Raw genomic sequence first — 20464 nt, 5'->3', positions numbered from 1 at the left:
GTACCCAGCCATAGAATGTGACAAAATATAGGTACCCAAATAGAAGGGCTGAAGTTTTTTTGTTTTGTTTTGTTTTGTTTTAATTTTTAAAGAGTCTAGTTTCAAAAATGTATTTGGTTGAATATTAGCGATTTCATATAGCTCAAGCTAATACTAAATGGAAGTATATCTAAGGATTTCCTCTCACCCTGTTCTAATTTACAATTAATCACATGCTGAACACAAATGGATAATCATGACTTTTCTTTATTTCACAAAATAAACTTTGGTATCTCCATTTAGGGAAAAAAAAATGCTTCACTAAAATGAACCAGCTTGAAATGACATGAACAACAAGTTTTGCAAATTTCTGCTTGGTTTCTGCATTATAGGTTTTCTTCAATAAATTAATCCTTATCTCCCAAGGGCAGGCTTTTGACATGCCTGGAACAAAACTCAGCCACATGTCAAAATAGGAGGGACAGAAACAGCTCAACTGAAAACTATCAGCCAAATCCAACTTAGAAGAATTTATTTATCTGGGACAGAGAGCACTTATGAAATTGATATTGGTCAAGTAGAACTTGTAGCATATTAATAAAAATACTAAGCACATAGGTTTTTAAAATAGTGAATCATCTGGCACTCTAATGCCTCATAAATATGGTGTCAGCCTATCTAGAACAATGCATGAGATCAGTACACTTCCTCAGTAGATTATTCTAGTGTTCTTCAACTTGAAAAGGAAGGATAAAGGAAACTTTATCCTTAAACTTTGGGGTTTTGTATTTTATTTTTTTTAATTTTATTTATTTATGATAGTCACACAGAAAGAGAGAGAGAGAGGCAGAGACACAGGCATAGGGAGAAGCAGGCTCCATGCACCGGGAGCCCGATGTAGGATTCGATCCTGGGTCCCCAGGATCACGCCCTGGGCCAGAGGCAGGCGCTAAACCGCTGCGCCACCCAGGGATCCCCTGTATTTTAAATTATATAATTTTATGTTACTTGAGGCTTAAATTTTATGAATATGCCCATATCTCTAATTAAAGTCTTCTGGTCAGGGTAAAGGGCATTATAAAGAAAGCAGAATATAATATAATATAATATATATATATAAAATATATGCTTTATCCATATTATATAACATTCAAAGCAGAATAAATATATATATATTATATATATATGCTTTATCTATATTATATAACATTCAAAACATTCTATTCTTATCCCCCGTCCACCAAAGAAATGAGGGGCAAAGAGGTCCCACAAGGTTCTCAAAGCAGCAAGTACTGAAATAGATAAAATAGTGGTAGAATCATTCAGCCCTCTTTGATTTAACTGGGGACCAAAAGCAAAGTAAGTAAAGACCCCCTCAGGTGTCACCAAGACATCTATATACCAGAAAGCAGTATTAAGGAAGGGAACCCCTGTGTAAACCAAGTTTGGAAAGAGCAGGTTAAGTGGCACTTCCCTTTTTTTTTCTCTCTCTCTTTCTTACCACCAAAAAACAGAAATAACAATAACAACACCCCAGAAAGTAACACCCACAAGGATCTCACAGTACTCATGCTTGGCATAATAACCATGCATCATTTGGCTCTGACTTTCCCACGTGCTGACACCCAGGCCCAACCTCCAGTGACTCCTTTGGTATTTGCTTCTTGCAGCGTGTATTCAGCATATGCATCATCAAGTCCTCAGCAGAAGGCTGCACATAAAGCATAAGATTTTAGTTAGAGAACCAGCCTTATGGACTGATGGTTGGTTCTTACCCTACAACTCTTTTTTTTTTTTTTTTACCCTACAACTCTTAATGGGAAGTGAAATGGAATAATAACAAATGGCCATGCTTTTCTCTTTGTTAATGGATTTCAGGGGAGAAAGGCAGTAGAAAGTATAAATGTCATAAAAGAATGAACATTCAGATCCAAAATTGTGCTTAAGTAAATAAAAAAAAAAAATCACAGCGGGTTCTTACTGCTCAATTCCAGCCCATTTGCGAAGAATAAAAAGACAAAGTAATGTGAGTGAAAGGCAAGATAGCAAGCTCAGCTGGAATTTGCCACCTTAGCTTTAAATGCTACTGATTTTACCATTGGCCTTCCCGCACCTCACTTGACCTCCATCAAGAAAGATGGTGACACTTTGGATGAGCAAGACAGCACTGACACAGAATTAACTACAGGAAGAAGATAACACCTCTCCTCTCCCTATGACAGAATTACTAAATTTAATACAGTTAATGAATTCCTGGTGAAATTCCTAAAGGATGCATCCAGCAATTGATTCTTGAATTTGCCACAAACCTATACCTTGTAACTATTATTATCCACAAAGGAAGAATCTAGGAAGCAAAATTTTTGAGAGTTAACTTGCCAGCTACATGAGTGGGTTGCAGCTTATTGTCTTCAAACAAAAAAAGACAATTATAGATGTATTAGATTTCTGGTTCTTTTGAAACTCACGATTCAGTATTTTATGTCAGGTTCATTTCCAAAGGATTATGATTTATAAGAGAGAAATTACAGATTTCATGAAGGTCTTCTCAGGAAATATTTATTTTATTTTGAAGTATAATACCAGTTGAGCTGCCTCTTAGAAACAAGTGAAAATTGCTTCTGTCCTCATTGAGATAAAGGAGGATTTCAATTTTCAAAAATTCCAAATTGTGTTCACTCGTGGCAACTGTAACAATAGAGTTACAAATCTGAAGCCATGCTGTAGGAAAATATAGAACTGCTCTGAAACATGATAATTATCTCATTTCTTTAGCCTGTAGCATAGTGTAGTGCCAAATATTTCATGCATATAGACTTTCTCTGCTTGGTCCATCCCAATATAACTTGGTTACAGTGTATGTTAAAAAGGATGTTTTCTAATACTAGGAATGTTCCTTATGGGGTTGTATGTAAAAGGATCTATCCAGGGTCATAGTCTGGTGTATTCAATCTTCCCCTTCTGATTATGCAGAAATGGTGGTAAGGAATAGAGATTTGGCACCACCTGGCTGCACTTACAGGCAGACCTTGAACAGTTGGTTCTCATCAAACTTGTTTGAATGGTTTCCTATCAACAATGTTCAAATTCTTAGCCTGGCATTCAAGGCTGGTCTTCATTTGCTCTAATCTCACCCTTTGCCTTGTTTCCCATTCTCATGTACCAAATGCTAGCACTGCAAGAAACTTTTGAATTTATCTGAAAAACTCCTATTCTTTACACTGTCTCAAACTTTCCTCACCATTTTCACCAGCCCAAGGAGCAGACTACATTACTTCCAAGATGCCCTATAATTTGAAATGTAATGACTTAGGATTCAAGGAAGCACTACTTTCTGTTCAAGACCTTCTTTGATTCCTCCGGCTGAATATAATTCTCTGGTTGAGCTTCCAGCTCTTACTGTTCATTCACATTTTTAAAAAAATGTATTTTATTTATTCCTGAGAGAGAGAGAGAGAGGCAGAGACACAGGCAGAGAGAGAAGCAAGCTCCATGCAGTGAGCCTGATGTGGGACTCAATCCTGAGTCTCCAGGATCAGGCCCTGGGCTGAAGGCAGCACTAAACCACTGAGCCACCAGGGCTGCCCCCATTCATATTTTGTGTTACTTACCTATATCCATGCTTATACCCCTATATTCCTTGTGGTATTTGCAAGTTCTCTGAGCAATGCTGCCTTTTTTTTTTTTTTTTTTTTTTTTTTTTTTACCTTGTGTCTCCTACAGTCCTGTGACAGTACCTGGCTTTCAGGATATTGCCTCTAATTATTGAACTGCAGTGAGCACTTAGTAACATCCCTGCCAATAGGGGAGTTTTATATGATGGCTTATTTACTAGCTTTTCCTCTCCTGTGTATTGGAAACCCTCAGCCTGAAGTAGCTCAGGGAAATGGCTGTTTTCCGATGCTAAGTCACTTCCTCTCCTGCCTTGCTACCTCAGCCTGTCTGCCTGTGTTGACAATGATGATGTGACTTCGCCTTACAGGAATTTTGCTCTTGCCAAATTATAAGTCTTTCTGTCCATAATTTTTAATTTAGTTCTTAAAGCCCGAGCTTTCTGCCTCCACCACATGGAATTCATCAAATTTACCTGTTTCTGTTTCTCTAGACCTAAATCTGATTCGCTCTCCCTGCATCCCTGGAAACGTACGGGTGCACCACTCTTTTCCGACTCTTTGATAGACTACTGATGTGTGTAAAGGATTACATTGAACTGCCCGATACACAAGTGCCTTATGAATTTCCCAGACCTAGAAAAAGAAAAAGAATATTCGGTTCCAAGGCTTGAAGATTCCCTCACACGATTTTTAAACATACATTCCTCCAATGCTTTGAGAGCCTACTACGCAACAGTTTCTATGCATATTATCTTGTTAGCCTCTTTGAATAATTCTAAACATAAAGTTGACATAAATGGGAGCTTAAGATGTAAAACTGAGTAAAACTCAAGGCTCGAAATCTTTATTGGGTTAATATAGGTCAAGTAACAGGATTTGAACTGAGGCACATAAAGCAGAAACTACTGCTCCCAGAGTGACACTGAGAGTGTCAAGGAGATTTGCCAGCTGTGGTGGCACATGGCTAGTGCTTCTCCTGTTTCAGTTAGAGCCTCTGGGACTCATCTGTGTGTCACTCCAGTGGTGGGAATCACCCTTTCCTGAAGGTGGTTTCTCAGTGGAAGATCAGCGAATTGCCTTGTCCACTCAGGTCTCTGTTTCACACTGCAAAGGCCTCCCAGGCAGGGGGACTGACTTTTCAGGTTCTGCTTAACCTAGATGGCTCCTGACCCTGCTGATTCACTATTCATGCCTGTTACCAGTGAATAAAAACTGAAAAGTAAGACTTTTCTATACAGAGTGTTCGGTGGACCAGCAACATTAGCACCTCCCGAGAGCTTGTTAGAAATGCAGAATCTTGGGCCCCATCCCAGACCACCTGAACTCAAATGCCTTTTAAGTTTGAAAATCCCTACTCTATACAGTGTTATATCCATGTAAGATACTTCTTTTATGATATAATGATATTTTTAGTATATTTGTGACTAAATGCAATAAAAGAACCTCGATTTCTTGGGTTTGTTCTTAATTTATTATTTTGTTATAAAAAAAATGATAAACTCTGAAGGCAATCTTCATTGCCACTTGGAAAACTCTCACTTGTTTACAATAATAGCCTCACAACTCTGACCACTCACCTAAGAGCCAGATTTGATGTACCTCTACAGCATGCAGAAAAAGCCTAAGTCAGCTTTCCTATGGCAAAACGAGAAAAAAAATTAATTGATTTGGTAGGTTTTGGAAGTTGAAATATTTTAATGTAAATAATAATATTAAAGTGGCAAGAAATAACAAGTATTGGTAAGGATTTATAAAAAGGAACCCTCTGTGCACTGTTGGTAGGAATGTAAATTGGTACAGCCATTGAGGAAAACAGTATGGAGGTTCCTCAAAAAATTAAAAATAGAAATACCATATGATCCAGTAACTCCACTATTGGGTGTTTGCCCAAGAAAAATGAAAACAGTAATTCAAAAGGATATATGCATTCCTATGTTTACTGCAGCATTATTTACGATAGCCAAGATACAGAAGCAATCTAAGCATCCATCAATAGACAAACAGATAAGAAAAATGTGGTGCGTATAAATCCATGTATGTGCACACACACACACACACACACACACACACAGCAATTCACACAACCATAAAAAGGATGAGATCATGCCATTTGAGACAACATGAATGGACCTAGAGGATACTATGCCAAGTGAAATAAGTCAGTTCAAGAAAGACAAATACCGGGCAGCCCTGGTGGCGCAGCAGTTTAGCGCCGCCTGCAGCCCAGGGTGTGATCCTGGAGACCCTGGATCGAGTCCCACATCAGGCTCTCTCTGTATGATGCCTGCTTCTCCTTTGCCTCTATGAATAAATAAATAAAATCTAAACAAACAAACAAACAAATATCATATGATTCCACTCACAAGTGGAATCTTAAAAAAAAAACACAATTAATAAACAAACAAAAAGCAGAATCAGACTTATAAATACAGAGACCTGATGATTGCCAGATAGGAAAGGGGTGAAGATTTGGACATAATAGGGAGGGGATATACAGGCTATTAGTTATAGAATGAAAAAGTCACAGGAATAGAAGGCACAGATCAGGAATACAGTCACTGATGCAATAGCAACATAATATGGACAGATGGCAGGTACACTTGTGAACACAGAATTATGTATAAACTTGTCAAATCGCTAAATTGTACACCTGAAATGAGTGTAGCCTTGTGTGTCAACTGTACTCAAAAAAAAAAAATTGTCTTCCTCTAACCAGCCAGATAGCCTTAGGCAGGCCCCTTCCCACTTCTGAGCCTTGGGCTTCCTTGTCTGTACCAATTATGGATTACAACATAGTCTAAAGCTCCTTCCTACTCTGAACACTTGCAGGCTCTCTAACCACTACTCCCTTACTAGATGTCTCCTCATCCCTCTCATCTGCAAAGCCAAGTCAGTCTTGCTTCAGTGATTACCAGGGCCTTCTAATTGATCTCCTGCTTTGTGCTACTCTCTGCCAACCCAGGTCCACACCACCACCAGGTCTTCTGTTCTCAAAAGAAAATCTACTTATGGCCAGCTCATGCTTACAACATTTCTTCAGCTCTGATGTAATGTTCAAATACCTGGTCATGACCTTCAAGACCCTTCCTGTTCCTGGAAGGTGCTGTGTTGTCCTCTATCCCTGTTTCCAGCCCCCTTTTTCCTGAAATATTCCCCCCACTCCAGCTTCTTTGCCAGCTGAGTCCTATTTATTGTCTAGGCACCAACTTCACCATCACTAGGTGAGGTGTTCTTGTTATTGGAGTACATTTTTCTTATCATAATATTTGATGTATTTCACTGTTATTGCTTATTAGAATTAATCCTCCTGAGGTCTGAAACCATCTCTCCTCTTCACAATCATGCTCTTGTAGCTAACACCAAGCAAGCACTGTGAATTATTGTTTGGATTATTCCTATTTGAATTCCTAGTCTTCTACTTCCTAGTTATTGATAATAATAATAATAATAATAAATTCTAAGTGTTGTTTTAAGGATGAGGCATAATTAATCTAATGCACCTAGAATAAATCCTAGGATATATTAGGCACTTAAAATATGCCAGCTATTACTATTGTTATTCTTTTCTTTCTTTAATTACAGCACTTAGTATGGACTTAATTATAATTACCTGATAACTAAAATCTCTTTCTTACTTTGAATGCTAAAGGGAATAGACAAAGGAGACACATTAATCAACTCCACAAATAGATCAGATTAATGGTATTTTTTATTCCAATGAAATAGAGAATCATACTGTTATGTACTAAATATATAATCATATTTATTATAAATTATGCAGCAATATATTTGGAAAATATTGTATTGAATTATCATAAGCTATGATTAAATTCTTCCAGTAAATCTTCTATGATTTGTTTCCTCAAAGCTTAAGCTAATGGAAAAGGCCTGGGAGAAATTGTCATTTTGAAGAAAAGAGATGCTGGATACTTATAACCTAAAAGGAAATCTGGCATGCATCTCTTAATATTCTTAGAAATTACTCATAGGTTCAGCTTTTATTAATTTATAACTCTTCAAAGCTATGAATTGAAAGGGGTCCTAAAGTCCAATCTCCTATCCAATACTTGAATCTCCATGGCACTATCCTAGCCAAGTGGACGGACAGCCTCTGCCTGCGCAATTAGACCATTAAATCTCTATTAGTTCCCATAGCAACATGAGATTTATTAATGGTTCATCTATGAGTATATAGAATATTTTCTCTGCAAATCAGAAACAGATTATAGTGTAGTTACAGGAGCAAAAACAGGCAGACAGTGTATAAGGAAACAGTTGAGATATTAATAGAAATGTAGCTGATGTTTTTCTCTGTCAAGTATTAAATAATAACAGGTAGAAGGTACGACCAGCGAAGGTACAAATATAAATGTTATTGTGTCACTAGTTTATTTATTATTGTTCACTGTTTTACTCTTTCCCAATTTCCATATGTTTTTCAGTCACCCTCATTCCTCACTTTTGTTTCCTTAATTGTTCTTCATCTGATTCCTCCTTTCTCTCCACCTTGCCTATTTCCCTAATACCTCTCTTTGTTTAGCCAAAGTATCCTCTTATTTCTAGAATACAAAGATATATTTTTGGTTTAATAATCCAAAAGCTGAGCTATAGTCATAAATACTAAAACATATTAAGAATAGGCTGGACAGACAGAGTAAGAATATGTCATTAAGGTCTCAATAAATGTAGAGTAGATGGACAGATGAAAGATTTAAGTTTACAAATATCTGTTAAGTTCCAACTAGTAACATACTGTGATAGATAACAAGTGAAATCTGAATGCCTGTCTTTAAGAAGTTAAAATCTAGCAGGAAATTTATATATAGAACTAACCAAACACAGCACAAGCCGACCATGAGAAGCAATACAAAGAGAGGAAAATAAGGAAAGAGGAAAAAAAGGTACAGAGTCAGAGAGAAGGGGAATATTAGTCTGCGGCGGGGCGGGGGGGGGATAGAAATAGAGTAATTGGTAAATGGAAAATTAATGTTGATCATAAGTATTATATTTCATATATTTCAAGGTACTTAAGAAAAGTATGTTTCAGAACTTAAAGCATTAATTTAATTTTAAATTAATTTTAATTGATATTAATTTTAAAAATCAGGGGCACCTGGGTGGCTCAAAGGCTTAACCCACCCTCACTTGGGTGGGTTAAGAGTCTGATTCTTGGTTTCAGCTCAAGTCATGATCTCGGGGTCATGAGGTCAAGCATCATGTTGGGCTCTGCACTCAGCATTGAACCTGGTTAAGATTCTCTCTCTCCCTTTCCTTCTGCCCCTCCCCACTTGCATGCTCTCTAAGTAAATAAATAAGTTAATAAAATAAATAAAAATCATATATATTTCACAATCATTGATAAAATACTACATGTTAAGACTTTACTAAATCTTTATTATGAAATTGAATAAAAACTTTGTAAATAAAGATCTTTTGGGGATGCCTGGTGGCTCAGCAGTTGAGTGTCTGCCTTTGGCTCAGGGCATGATCCTGGAGTTCTGGGATCGAGTCCCACATTGGGCTCTCTGCAGGAAGCCTGCTTCTCCCTCTGCCTATGACTCTGCCACTCTGCCTCTCTCCCTCTTTGTCTTTCATGAATAAATAAATATCTTTTTTAAAAAAAAGATCTTTTGTTAATGTAAACAGTGAAGATTATTGTAATTTGACCTAAGGTACATGTGTCAGGCAACCAACAACAGCTTCTGCTTTTAAGAACAGAAACCTTAAAGTAATAAGCAAAGCTGTGGAAAGAGATTTAAACATTTCTGTAAAGAATCCTATGAAAAATTTTCACCATTGCCATTAGATTCTGTAGATTGAAGTTTTCTAATGGTAAAAACCACTTTTTAAGATCTCAGTGATGCACACATTTCTACTTTTCACCTTTTAAGATACATATTATAGAAGGCAATAAGAAAATGTTTAATGATTAAAAGCCAATTAGCAACAAGTACAGTATGTCAAATAAAAGCAAATAACACTGCATGATTTATATAAATGCCATCCTTTCCCAAAGAATAGAATCCTTTCACTTGATGCAGTAAATTGCATACTGTCTTTTTACAGCTGTTCCAAAAGACAAAGATATTTTTGAGCTTCATTTATAAAACATAAATATCAGATTGTTGTTCTAGCCTTCTTGTAATTCAAAATAGCATCAGTGCTGGCTGAACATATTACTCATGCTGTGGAAAGTAAGAAATGATGACAATTTAAAGCTAACATCCTGAAATGAAGATGAATATGTGAAATGTTCACTTCAAATGGTTTAAGTAGATGTTATGAATACTTAACATGAGTATAGCAGGATCTTGGTAAAAGAGAAGAGGCATTTGAAATCATTTCTACTTCTTACTGCAGAAATAATCTACCTGCTAGTAGATTTGTATGATCCAATGTACAAGGTGATGTGTCCTAGGAGAGATGTAGATATATTGGGCTGTGGGGTGACAGGAAGAGAGAGATCATTTTTTATGTCTGGTTATAAAGGCTTCTCAAAGAAGGTAGCATTTGGCCAACAGACATATGAAAAAATGCACAACATCACTCATCATCAGGGAAATACAAATCAAAACCCCAATGAGATACCACCTCACACAGGTTCAGAATAGCTAAAATGAACAACTCAGGAAACAACAGATGTTAGTGGGAATGCAAACTGGTATAGCCACTCTGGAAAACAATATGGAGGTTCCTCAAGAAGTTAAAAATAGAGCTACCCTATGACCCAGAAATTGCACTACTAGGTATTTATCCAAAGAATACAAACATAGTGATTCGAAGGGGCACCTACACCCCAATGTTTATAGAAGTAATGTCCACAATGACCAAATTATGAAAAGAACCCAAATGTCTATTGATGGGAGAATGGATAAAGAAGATTGTATGTATGATACATATGATATATATATGTGTGTGTGTGTGTGTGTGTGTGTAATGGAATAATATATATATAATGGAATACTACTTATACTACTCACACACACACACATATATATAATGGAATACTACCCAGCCATCAAAAAGAATGAAATGTTGCAATTTGTAATAACATGGATCAACTAGAGGGTATTTTGCTACATGAAATAAGTCAGTCAGAGAAAGCCAAATATATTATTTCACTTATATTTGGAATTTAAGAAACAAAACAGATGAAAATAGGGGAAGGGAAGGAAAAATAAGATGAAATCAGAGAGGGAGACAAACCATAAGAGACTCTTAACCATAGAAAACAAACTGAGGGTTGCTTGCGGGGTGGTAGGTGGGGGGTGGGGGGGGTAGCTGGGTGATGGGCATTAAGGAGGGCACTTGAGGTAATGAGTACGGGGTGTAATATGCAACTGATGAATCACTAAACTCTACCTCTGACACTAAAAAAAAAAAGAAGAAAAAAAAGGTGGCATTTGATAGAGATGTCAGCATCAAATAGAACTGGATATTTGAAGTAGGAGAAATGATATTTCAGGCAAAAAGAATACATAAATAGAATCACAGTAGCAGGAAAGCACCTGGAGCATATGGAGTGGGGAGTTTGACTAGTGTGTGAGGTTCACAGAATTCCTGACAGAGAAATAGTGGCAGATAATTTGGGATAGTAAACCAGGGGATGGACTATGGAAGGGATTGCATGTCAAGCAAAGGAATCTGGTTCTTATTTGATAGTGAATATTAAGCTCAGTGATTCTTTCCCCAAGTTTTTAACACAGAACACTCACACATATCAGAACTGTGCTGTTTGGGGGGCACTTAGAACACACGCAGCTCTGCTGGTAGTTTATAAACATTATCCCGTACAATCACCACAAAAGCATAGTTGCAAGAAGATGAACAACCCCATTTTACAGATGAGAAACTGTTAAAGATTTTATTTATTTATCCAGGAAAGACGCAGTGAGAGGCCGAGGCATAGGCAGAGGGAGAACCAGGCTCCTCACAGGGAGCCGGACGTGGGACTCGATGCCCAAGCCAGGATCATGCCCTGGGCCAAAGGCAGACGCTCAACTGCTGAGCCACCCAGGTGTCCCATAACTTCACAATTCTATTAGTCTTCATAATTTGGTATTTTGAAGAAAAGAGAAAAAAGGAGAAAGTTAGACTAGTGTAGAGTCTATCTTAATAGAACAATAATATTTCTAGTTGAATTATTTCTGTCACTAGTTCAAGTAACATCAATTCTGAGCTATCATTGTTCTTGAAAAGTACACACTGAGAAATTACATGATTATCAATTTAGGGTTTTATTATCATGTTGAGGGTTCTTATGAAAGTGCAAACTTAACATCCCTTTTGTGGTCTGTCTGGTTTCCTGTGATAATCAGAAAACTTTGCAATGCAGCTAATAAGAGCTTCCTTAACCAGATTCACTAGGTATAATTTCCACTTCTTTTAAACCATCAAAATTAAGCACTAAGTATGTGTAAGGCATAAAATATGGCAAGTATCTTAACTACATTTTTTTCATTGTATTCTCTTAACTACTTGGTCAAGTAAGCATTCTTTTCCCATTTTATAGATAAACGAAGGGATTCAGAGAGTTCTGTGTGTAACAGCACTGATATTCATATTCAACTTTATTTGCCCTTAAGTCCCTACTCTTCCTGCTACAGCCAAATGCCCTGTAATTCCACATATAATAAAGATGAGTGATTAGGGGTGCCGGGGTGGCTCATTTGGCTAAGTGTCTGCCTTCAGCTCAGGTCTTGATTCGGGGGTCCTGGGATCACATCTGGAGTTGGGCTTCCTGCTCAGTGGGGAGCCTGCTTCTCCCTCTGCTCCTCCTCTCTGTTCGTGCTCTCTGGTGCTCTCTTTTTCTCAAATAAATAAATAAAATCTTAAAAAAAAAAAAGATGAGTGATTACTTAAAGTGACATTCATGCACCTTGGTTGCAAAAAAATTAAGTAAAGGATAGTCTGAAATGCAGCTCATGGCAGTAACACAGACTTTGGAATCAAAGGAATGTGGATCTAATTCTCTTGCCTACCACTTTAAAGCCATGTGAACTTAGAGGTGTTACTTAATCTTACTGAGGCTCAATTTCTAATCTGGAAAATGCAAATAATAATATCTATTTCAGAGGGTTGGTAAGAAGATTAAGCAAAGTAATGCCTAAAAAGTTCTTAGCACAAAGTAGAATTTTAATAAAAGTAAAGCTCTATTAATAGTAGCAGTTGTATCTCCACACTGTGGTATTTCCTTGATTTCCAGGACCCCAGCTGCCATCTGTGAAACAATCTGCCCCAAATATTTGATGCAGATATCTCTTCTGAATTCTGGATCCATGTATCTTACCACCTACTTGGCGTTTGCACTTGGATCTTCCACAGACATCTCATACTCATTAGATATCAAACTGAACTGAACAAATGATATACATCATCCTTCTGATGCTGCTAATACCTGCAGCCTTTCCTATAGATGATCATCATCATCATGATGATAAGTGTGTATAAAATCAGTACCACAACCAGCCTACAACCAACTCAAATCTTGGGTCACTGATTTCTAAGGAACATACACTCTAAATTTCTGCTGACGTCACTCTGGTCCTAGCCACCTTCATTTCTCTCCTAGAATATAGTTCGATCACACCTACTTCTGCCTATCCTCACCAAAGAGCTCTCATACTATACCCAGAAGGAGCTTCCTGCACCCTTGAGTCTTAAATGAAATTGGCCTCAAATCCCTTAACGTCTCAGATGGAAGTTTAAATTGCTTTGGGATTTTTGTCAATTCAGAGAATGTTTGCATTCTCACTTCCTTTTCCCCCAGGCGCCAAGTTCCACAAATAGCACTTCTGTGGCCTAAAGCAAGGACAAGAAACTCAGCCCCTTTAGCAAGTTTCACAAATGACCCACTTACACAAAGAGTTTGTCGCAAATACTATTAAAGATTCGAATTTGGGAAGATGGATAAGTGTTTACTGTTTAAAACGCTAACTTCAAATGGAACATTAGGCATTTCCAGCTTTAAAATGCTCTTCAACCTCCTCCATCTGGATATTTCCACTGGCTAATTGCCCTTCTCTCTCTCTGCATCACACCATCTTGCTCGCTCTTCTCTCACTGTTTTTTCTGGCCCCTTCCCTCTTATCTGTCCCTCTTACTTTCTGGAATAAAGCCATTCTTTCTTCGTAACTCAAACGCTAGTTTAACTGGATTTTTTTTTTTATTCTTGTTTTTGTTTGTTTGCCTAGATTCCTCTTCTCACACTGTTAAGAGTGTTCCCTACTATCCCAAGTGGTTCATTATCAAGCACTTTTCTTTTTTTCCCCTTTTTTTTTATTTAAATTCAGTCAACATATAGTACACCATTAGTTTCAGATATAGTGTTCAGTAATTTATCAGTTGCGTATAATACCCAATGTGGATGGGGTAATTGGGTGATGGCCATTAAGGAGGGTACATGATGTGATGAGCTCTAGGTAATAAGCACTTTTCCATTAAAAGTTCCTCCAATAGGATTTCAAGAGGCAACAATTAAGATAAGATCTTACTTCTATTACAGATGCAAATCTGATCATTTCTTGTCCCCAGTAATCCATAAGTGGCTTCCCATTGCCTTTAGCATAAAGCTCAACTTTTTTGGAAGGACCAGCAAAGAATCCCATGATCCAGTCTTCAGTATTGACCATTTTGATGTTATTCTGGTTTTTCAAATACAAATTGTGCTTTCTCCAGCCCCCACGTCTCATATACATTATTCCTCAGAGATCTTCTTCTTTCTCCAGCTCCTCATCAAGCTAAGTCTAACTGATGGCTGTACTTACATGTATAGACTCTTACTTCCTCCAGGATAGATCCTCCTGCTGAGGTCTTCTTAACAATGCCTCTTACACTTGTAATTATTTCATTATTTAAAGTGGTGTAGTTGGACAGCCCAGGTGGTTCAGCAATTTAGCGCCACCTTCAGCCCAGGACATGATCCTGGAGACCCGGGATCGAGTTCCACATCCCTGCATGGAGCCTGCTTCTCCTTCTGCCTGTGTCTCTGCCTCTCTCTCTCTCTCTCTCTCTCTCTCTGTGTGTGTGTGTGTGTGTGTGTGTGTGTCTCATGAATAAATAACATTTTTTAAAAATCTTTAAAAAAATCTTAAAAAAATAAAGTGGTGATTTCCTCTCTCTTGCTATAAACTCCAAAGACCATCAGAACAGTGACCAAATTTCTTTTCTCAACTTTATATCCCTTAGCACTAAGCATACAGTAAGCACATAATTTTTTTTAATTACATGAAGGTAAACATTGAACAAAGTTTGTATGTAAAGTATTGCACTTCATCTCCCTTAATTTCTGGGCTTTAATTTATCTGGCAGAGAGAAATAGGTCTTCTAGGAAAACCATAAAATCTCAGTGATGATGGAGGGCATAAGAAATTATGTGTATTGGGACACTTGGGTGGCTCAGCAGTTAAGCGTCTGCCTTCAGCTCAGGTCATGGTCTGGGGTCCCAGGATCAAGTCCCATATCAGGCTCCTTGCATGGAACCTGCTTCTCTCTCTGCCTGTATCTCTGCCTCTCTCTCTCTGTGTCTCTCATGAATAAATAAATAAAGTTTTTTTTTTTTTTTTTTAAAGAAACTGTGTATTGAAGGTCTGGTAGTTCTGTTGCTGAGGATGTTAACAACTCAAGGGAGTTAAAGGTCAATGCTTACAAAAGGTCATGAGGGTCACACCTAAATATGCTGTGAACTACATGTTTGGTAACTAGACTGCCCTCTCTGTTAGCTATCATCAGGATTTAATTAACTGGTGTCACAGTTGGAGAGATACTCCATGCCTGTAGGGAAATTTGACTGAACTCATCCATTCTAAAATAAATGATTAGCACCATCATCTTCCACATTATCTTTCAGTAAATTATCTTTCAGTTACATTTTCCTAAGCATCTTTCTGAGGTAAAACTATTTTAAAACTATAAATACTGGAAGGGACGGAAAACAGATTTGGGGAATAAAAAATTCAAGCAAAACTGTATTTGTGAGTGCTTGATATTATGAAAATAACACTTATTTCACAGACAAAATTGACCTTCCAGGAACCCCTATTTTTCATAACACATTAAGCCAGAAGAATGTTGTGTATTTTTAGAAGTGGCCTGATCATTGAACTGTTGAAAACAAATGTATTTTGTGGCTTCCTGGATTATGGACCCACCTCCTCCTGAGTCAATCATCAGCCAGGGACAGCTTCCAGGTCTCTAAACTACTCAGCACAGTAGGTCCTGGAAACTGTTCCCATGGTAACCCTCCGTCAAATAGGGCAGCTCAGGCTGTCGTACACAAGCATAATAGAAAAAGGAATACTGGCTGCTCTTGTTCATGATGCCACATAAAGGGGTAATACTAATCAGTATTAGTAAATAGACTGGATAAATAGACTGAAAGACAGGATAGCTACTGAACCATATGTGAATCATGGTGTCAGTGTCCTAACAAGATAGGACTTCGAAAATGTACATGTCCCAAAGAAAATCACGGTGGAAACATAGTCCATAAATTTTGTAGTAGCAATCAGTTATTGTGTTCGGAGAATCTATTACATATCAGGCACTGGGTTAAGTAATGTACACACAGCCTCATTATAATCCCCTCAAAAACCTAGTCATTTTAGTGTTTCCATAATTTATCTGGTGCAACAAAATTTGTTTGTAAAGTATTGCCCTTCATCTCCCTTGAAGAATCAAAATGAGAGTATCACTTAAGTAAGATTTGCACCCAGATTTGCCTGTCTCCAGAACTTCCTTCTTTTCTTTCTTTCTTTCTTTCTTTCTTTCTTTCTTTCTTTCTTTCTTTCTTTTTTTAGAGAAAGCAAGAGCAAGGGGTGGGGCAGAGGGAGAGGGGGAGAAAGGAGCTCAATCAGACTCCCTGCTGAGCATGGGCTCCCCAGTTCAGTTCGAGGACATTGGGATCACCACCTGAGCTGAAACCAAGAGTCAGATGCTTAAACAACTGAGCCACCCACGAGCCCCAGAATTTTTTTCTATCTCAAAATTGCCTTTTTTAGTGATACCACCCTTTTGGAGTATCTATCAATCATAACCTAGAGGAGTAAGTCATGGTTCATGCTGAAGGAGTTCACCACCAACTAAATACAGATATGAAAAGTAGCATGAGAGACTCCGCAAATAGCAGCATAGTAGAGTCATAAAGTTTGCAGTTAAAGAATTGCCTTCAGTGCCAGTTCCTCCACATCATCATAGAGTAGCCTTGAGAAACCCATTTAATTTCTTTGTACCTCAGTGTTTGCATCCATGAAGTGAGATAATAACTTAATGGGATGTTTTGAGGATCAAATGAGAAAATGGGTTTGAAAGTGCTTTGTAAAATATAAAATGTGATATATGGCTATTATTATTTTCCTAAATAGCACTTGGAATTTTGGCACATCTCTTCAGCAAACTTCAGTACGTTTCTCTCTACTTAAAAATGCCAGGTTAAATTTTTTTCTTAAGCATGTTTTGTTTAATCTTCAGAATTAAGAGTTCTGCAGAGCTTCTACTGCAAGTCTGCATTAGAAATCAGGAAATAGTGCAGCCCAGGTGGCTCAGTGGTCTAGCACTGCCTTCAGCCCAGGGCCTGATCCTGGAGACCCAGGATCGAGTCCCACATAGGGCACCCTGCATAGAGCCTGCTTCTCCCTCTACCTGTGTCTCTGCCTCTCTCTCTCTCTCTCTCTGTGTGTGTGTGTGTGTGTGTGTGTGTATGAATAAATAAATAAAATCTTAAAAAAAAGAAATCAGGAAATAATTCTGCATTAATATATATAATCAAATACCATTAACACACAGACACACACACACACACACACACGATAGGTAACTTGATAAGGAAATGCCATCTGCATTTATTTTAAATGAATGCATAGTGGGTAAGAGACTTTAGTTATCATTTCTGCATTCTAGCTGGGCAGAGAAAAGAGTTTGATCAGAAGGTGAAGGTCCAAAGATAAGGTGTTTGACCAAAGAAATGGCAGTGCGACAAATTCAAGTGCTATAATCTGGCAGCCTCTGGGCTGAGACTGGACTGCAAATGTGTTTTCTTTGGCCAGCGTACTTTTATTTTGTTACAATTGTGCTTTTTAATGATGGTTTTAGGTAATGTATGCATCCTCCCATTTGCTAACGATTTCATCAATCAATCCTATTATACTAGACCACTTCTCACATGTGTATGACCTGCCTGACATGCAAGTTTGGACTCCTTTACCAAAAAGAGGCAAAAGAGAAGATGACTCTGTATTATGAAATTATAAAAACAGAAGTAAATGTATCTAGGCACGTAAAACATGGAAAGTTGACCTGTCGTGAATGTGGACCCAGGCATGGAGAAAGACACTATATGCTCTACCTGAAATGATACATTTAAGACACACATCGGGAGGTATTACACAGTAGAGTATAACTACATTCATTCAGCAAGCATGTATCAACAGCTTGCTGGATGAGCTTCAAAGCAGTGTCTGGCAGCACTTAATGAGCACTATGGAAGTTGGTGTCCTTTACTGCGAGAGCATCCTCCTTGTTATCCTCATTGTTACTATTATTGGTCAGACACAATGTTAGGAAGGACAAAGGCACATAATACCAGTGTCCCTCTTTCCTCCTAAATAGAGTGGCCCCCGCAGTGTCCCACATAGTCCCTGATATACGCTGGCTGCTCAAGACATAGCTGACAATTGCGTATATCATGGGAAATGAGGGGAAGTCCATCCCTAGCCCCCAAGATCAACATCCAAATTCTATTCTGACATTTTCTGAAAGAGAGCTGTGAATAATTCTGAGAAAGTGTCAGGAGAAGCTCTGCCCTGTCCAGACAGCTCTGGGAACTTGATCTTCCTGAAGGAACTGAAATGAAAAAAAAAAAAAAAAAAAAAAAGATCATACTGAAAAAGTTTTCCTGCCACTGGACAGGAGGCTAAGTGGATGAATTACATAGTGTCTGCAGAGAAATATGGCCATAAATGCTATATAAGCACCAGACACCATTGATAGTACTATTTAAAAGAATTGAGCATCCCATTATATCTTATGTGGTAACCTTAGCACAGCAGAATTTTCTAATTGTTCCTTCTAAAATGCCCTCTAATAAGTCTAATCATTGATTGGGTTGCCTGCTGGAGCATTAATAATGTTCTAAATGCATGTCACACAAGCAGATTTGGTGTAGCCACCATTTGCTTAGACTTTTATCAGGTCTTACCTGAGTGGTTGCAATGGCCTTCTTATAGTCTACTGGCCTTAGGTGGGCCAAGTCAGGCAATTCCTAACTATACAGGTCCATGTTCCTAATTATATTGGTATTTGTAAACTGTGATATAATTATGTCACTTTTCTGCATTAAAATAGATCATGATTTCTTTTGGCCTAAGGAATACCCCAGTTCACATCTTGGACTGGGCTGTCAACCATCCTCCCTGGAAGTCTTACCTTGATCTACCCACTCCTGAGGACAGTGGGCTCTTCTCCCATTTCTCCAGATGGCTCTCTGACTTTTGTTCTCCTGGGAAACTCCTGAGCATCTTTCAGGCATCACTTCTACTTTGAAACTTTCCCTCATACCCATTGCAGAAGCGTAATTACTTGCTTTCTTCTCTAAACATCGAAAACACTGAACAATTCTCTGGTATTGACCAGAATCTTTGACTGTCAATTTTGGAAGTCCAGCTTACCCGACTTAAACTATAAACTGGTATTTATTCACTCAGGTCATCAGACTCCACAGGGGCTGGGCCTTAGGATGACAGGACGAGGACCTCAGACTGTATCAGGGATTCTCCCTCAAGCAACTGTCTTCATGGGGCAGAAATTATAGACACTGACTTCTCCAGATTTGCATCCATAAATAGTTGGAACCAGAGGAGAAAAAGTTCCTTCCCACTAATTCCAGTATAAAATTTTAGACAAAGCATTCTAGTAGGCTGGCTCAATCCTCAGGAGCATCCTTATGGCTGTCTCCATGAAGGGAGAACGGGGCACTATGATTCACCCAGACTGAGCCAAGGTACCTCCTGCTCTGATCTGGGAGTAGCTCACTACCATTAGCAACTCCCATGGGACTCCTTATTAGCTTGATGGTGGGAAAGAAGCAGTGCTCCAAAATAAGAAGATATAATCAAAGATGGGTCCCAGATAGGCAGAAAAAAACAGCATCAAACAGACAGCTTTTCAAAGTCTCTAACACTCACATAGTATCTTAATGATGCATTTGGGTGAGTCTCTGAGTAGAGTCTGAGCTCCAGGGGTTCAAGTCCCCTGTCTTACTCAGATCCTATCACCAATACCCAGCAAGATACCTGACACAAAGTTGGCGCTCAGCTAATGTTTATTTGTTTTTGAGTTGATAAAATGGGTAGCTCTCCAATGTGAATATAACATCAAGTGACCATGATCACAGAATTCCTTAGAGTTGTGAGGTTAGTTCAATGAATGCTTATAGAACATATATAGTTGACAGGTCATTGAGGGATTGAAAACTTCACTAAAACATAAGAACCTTTGAAATACAACTAATATTTATTAGGTTCATCCTATTAGCATTTTTATTAAAGCCATTTAATTCTTACCCAAATCCCATGAGTTATAGGAATCACCCCTGTTTTAGAAATTAAGCAGATGAAGTTAAGTTTTTCCACATTGTCAGATAATAGGCTGCAACAAAGGAATAGAAGCTCAGGCCCTCTGATTCCAAGTCTGTTGCTGTGCTCTTAAGCAGATTATTTAAACTCTCTAAGTAAACTGGGGAGAAAGACACCTATTTTTAAAAATTGTTGTAAGGAAAAAAGAAAAAACATTTAAAATGCCAAGTGCAAAGCCTGGTCTAGATTAGGGGATCAATAGATAACAGTTGCTGTGTTTGTCAGAGATGCTGGAAGACTGCC

General features: G+C 38.1%; 1 protein-coding gene across 3 annotated transcripts in view; it reads left to right on the top strand.

Annotated features, from left to right (window-relative positions):
* PTPRO (protein tyrosine phosphatase receptor type O) overlaps nt 1-20464 on the top strand; it is a 239564-nt gene that overhangs the window by 108180 nt on the left and 110920 nt on the right. The window lies entirely within an intron of this gene.

Source organism: Canis lupus, chromosome 25 (assembly GCF_048164855.1).
Source record: "Canis lupus baileyi chromosome 25, mCanLup2.hap1, whole genome shotgun sequence".
NCBI lineage: Eukaryota > Metazoa > Chordata > Mammalia > Carnivora > Canidae > Canis > Canis lupus.
Note: the sequence above shows the minus strand (reverse complement) of the source record. Positions and strands in the feature narration are given on the sequence as shown.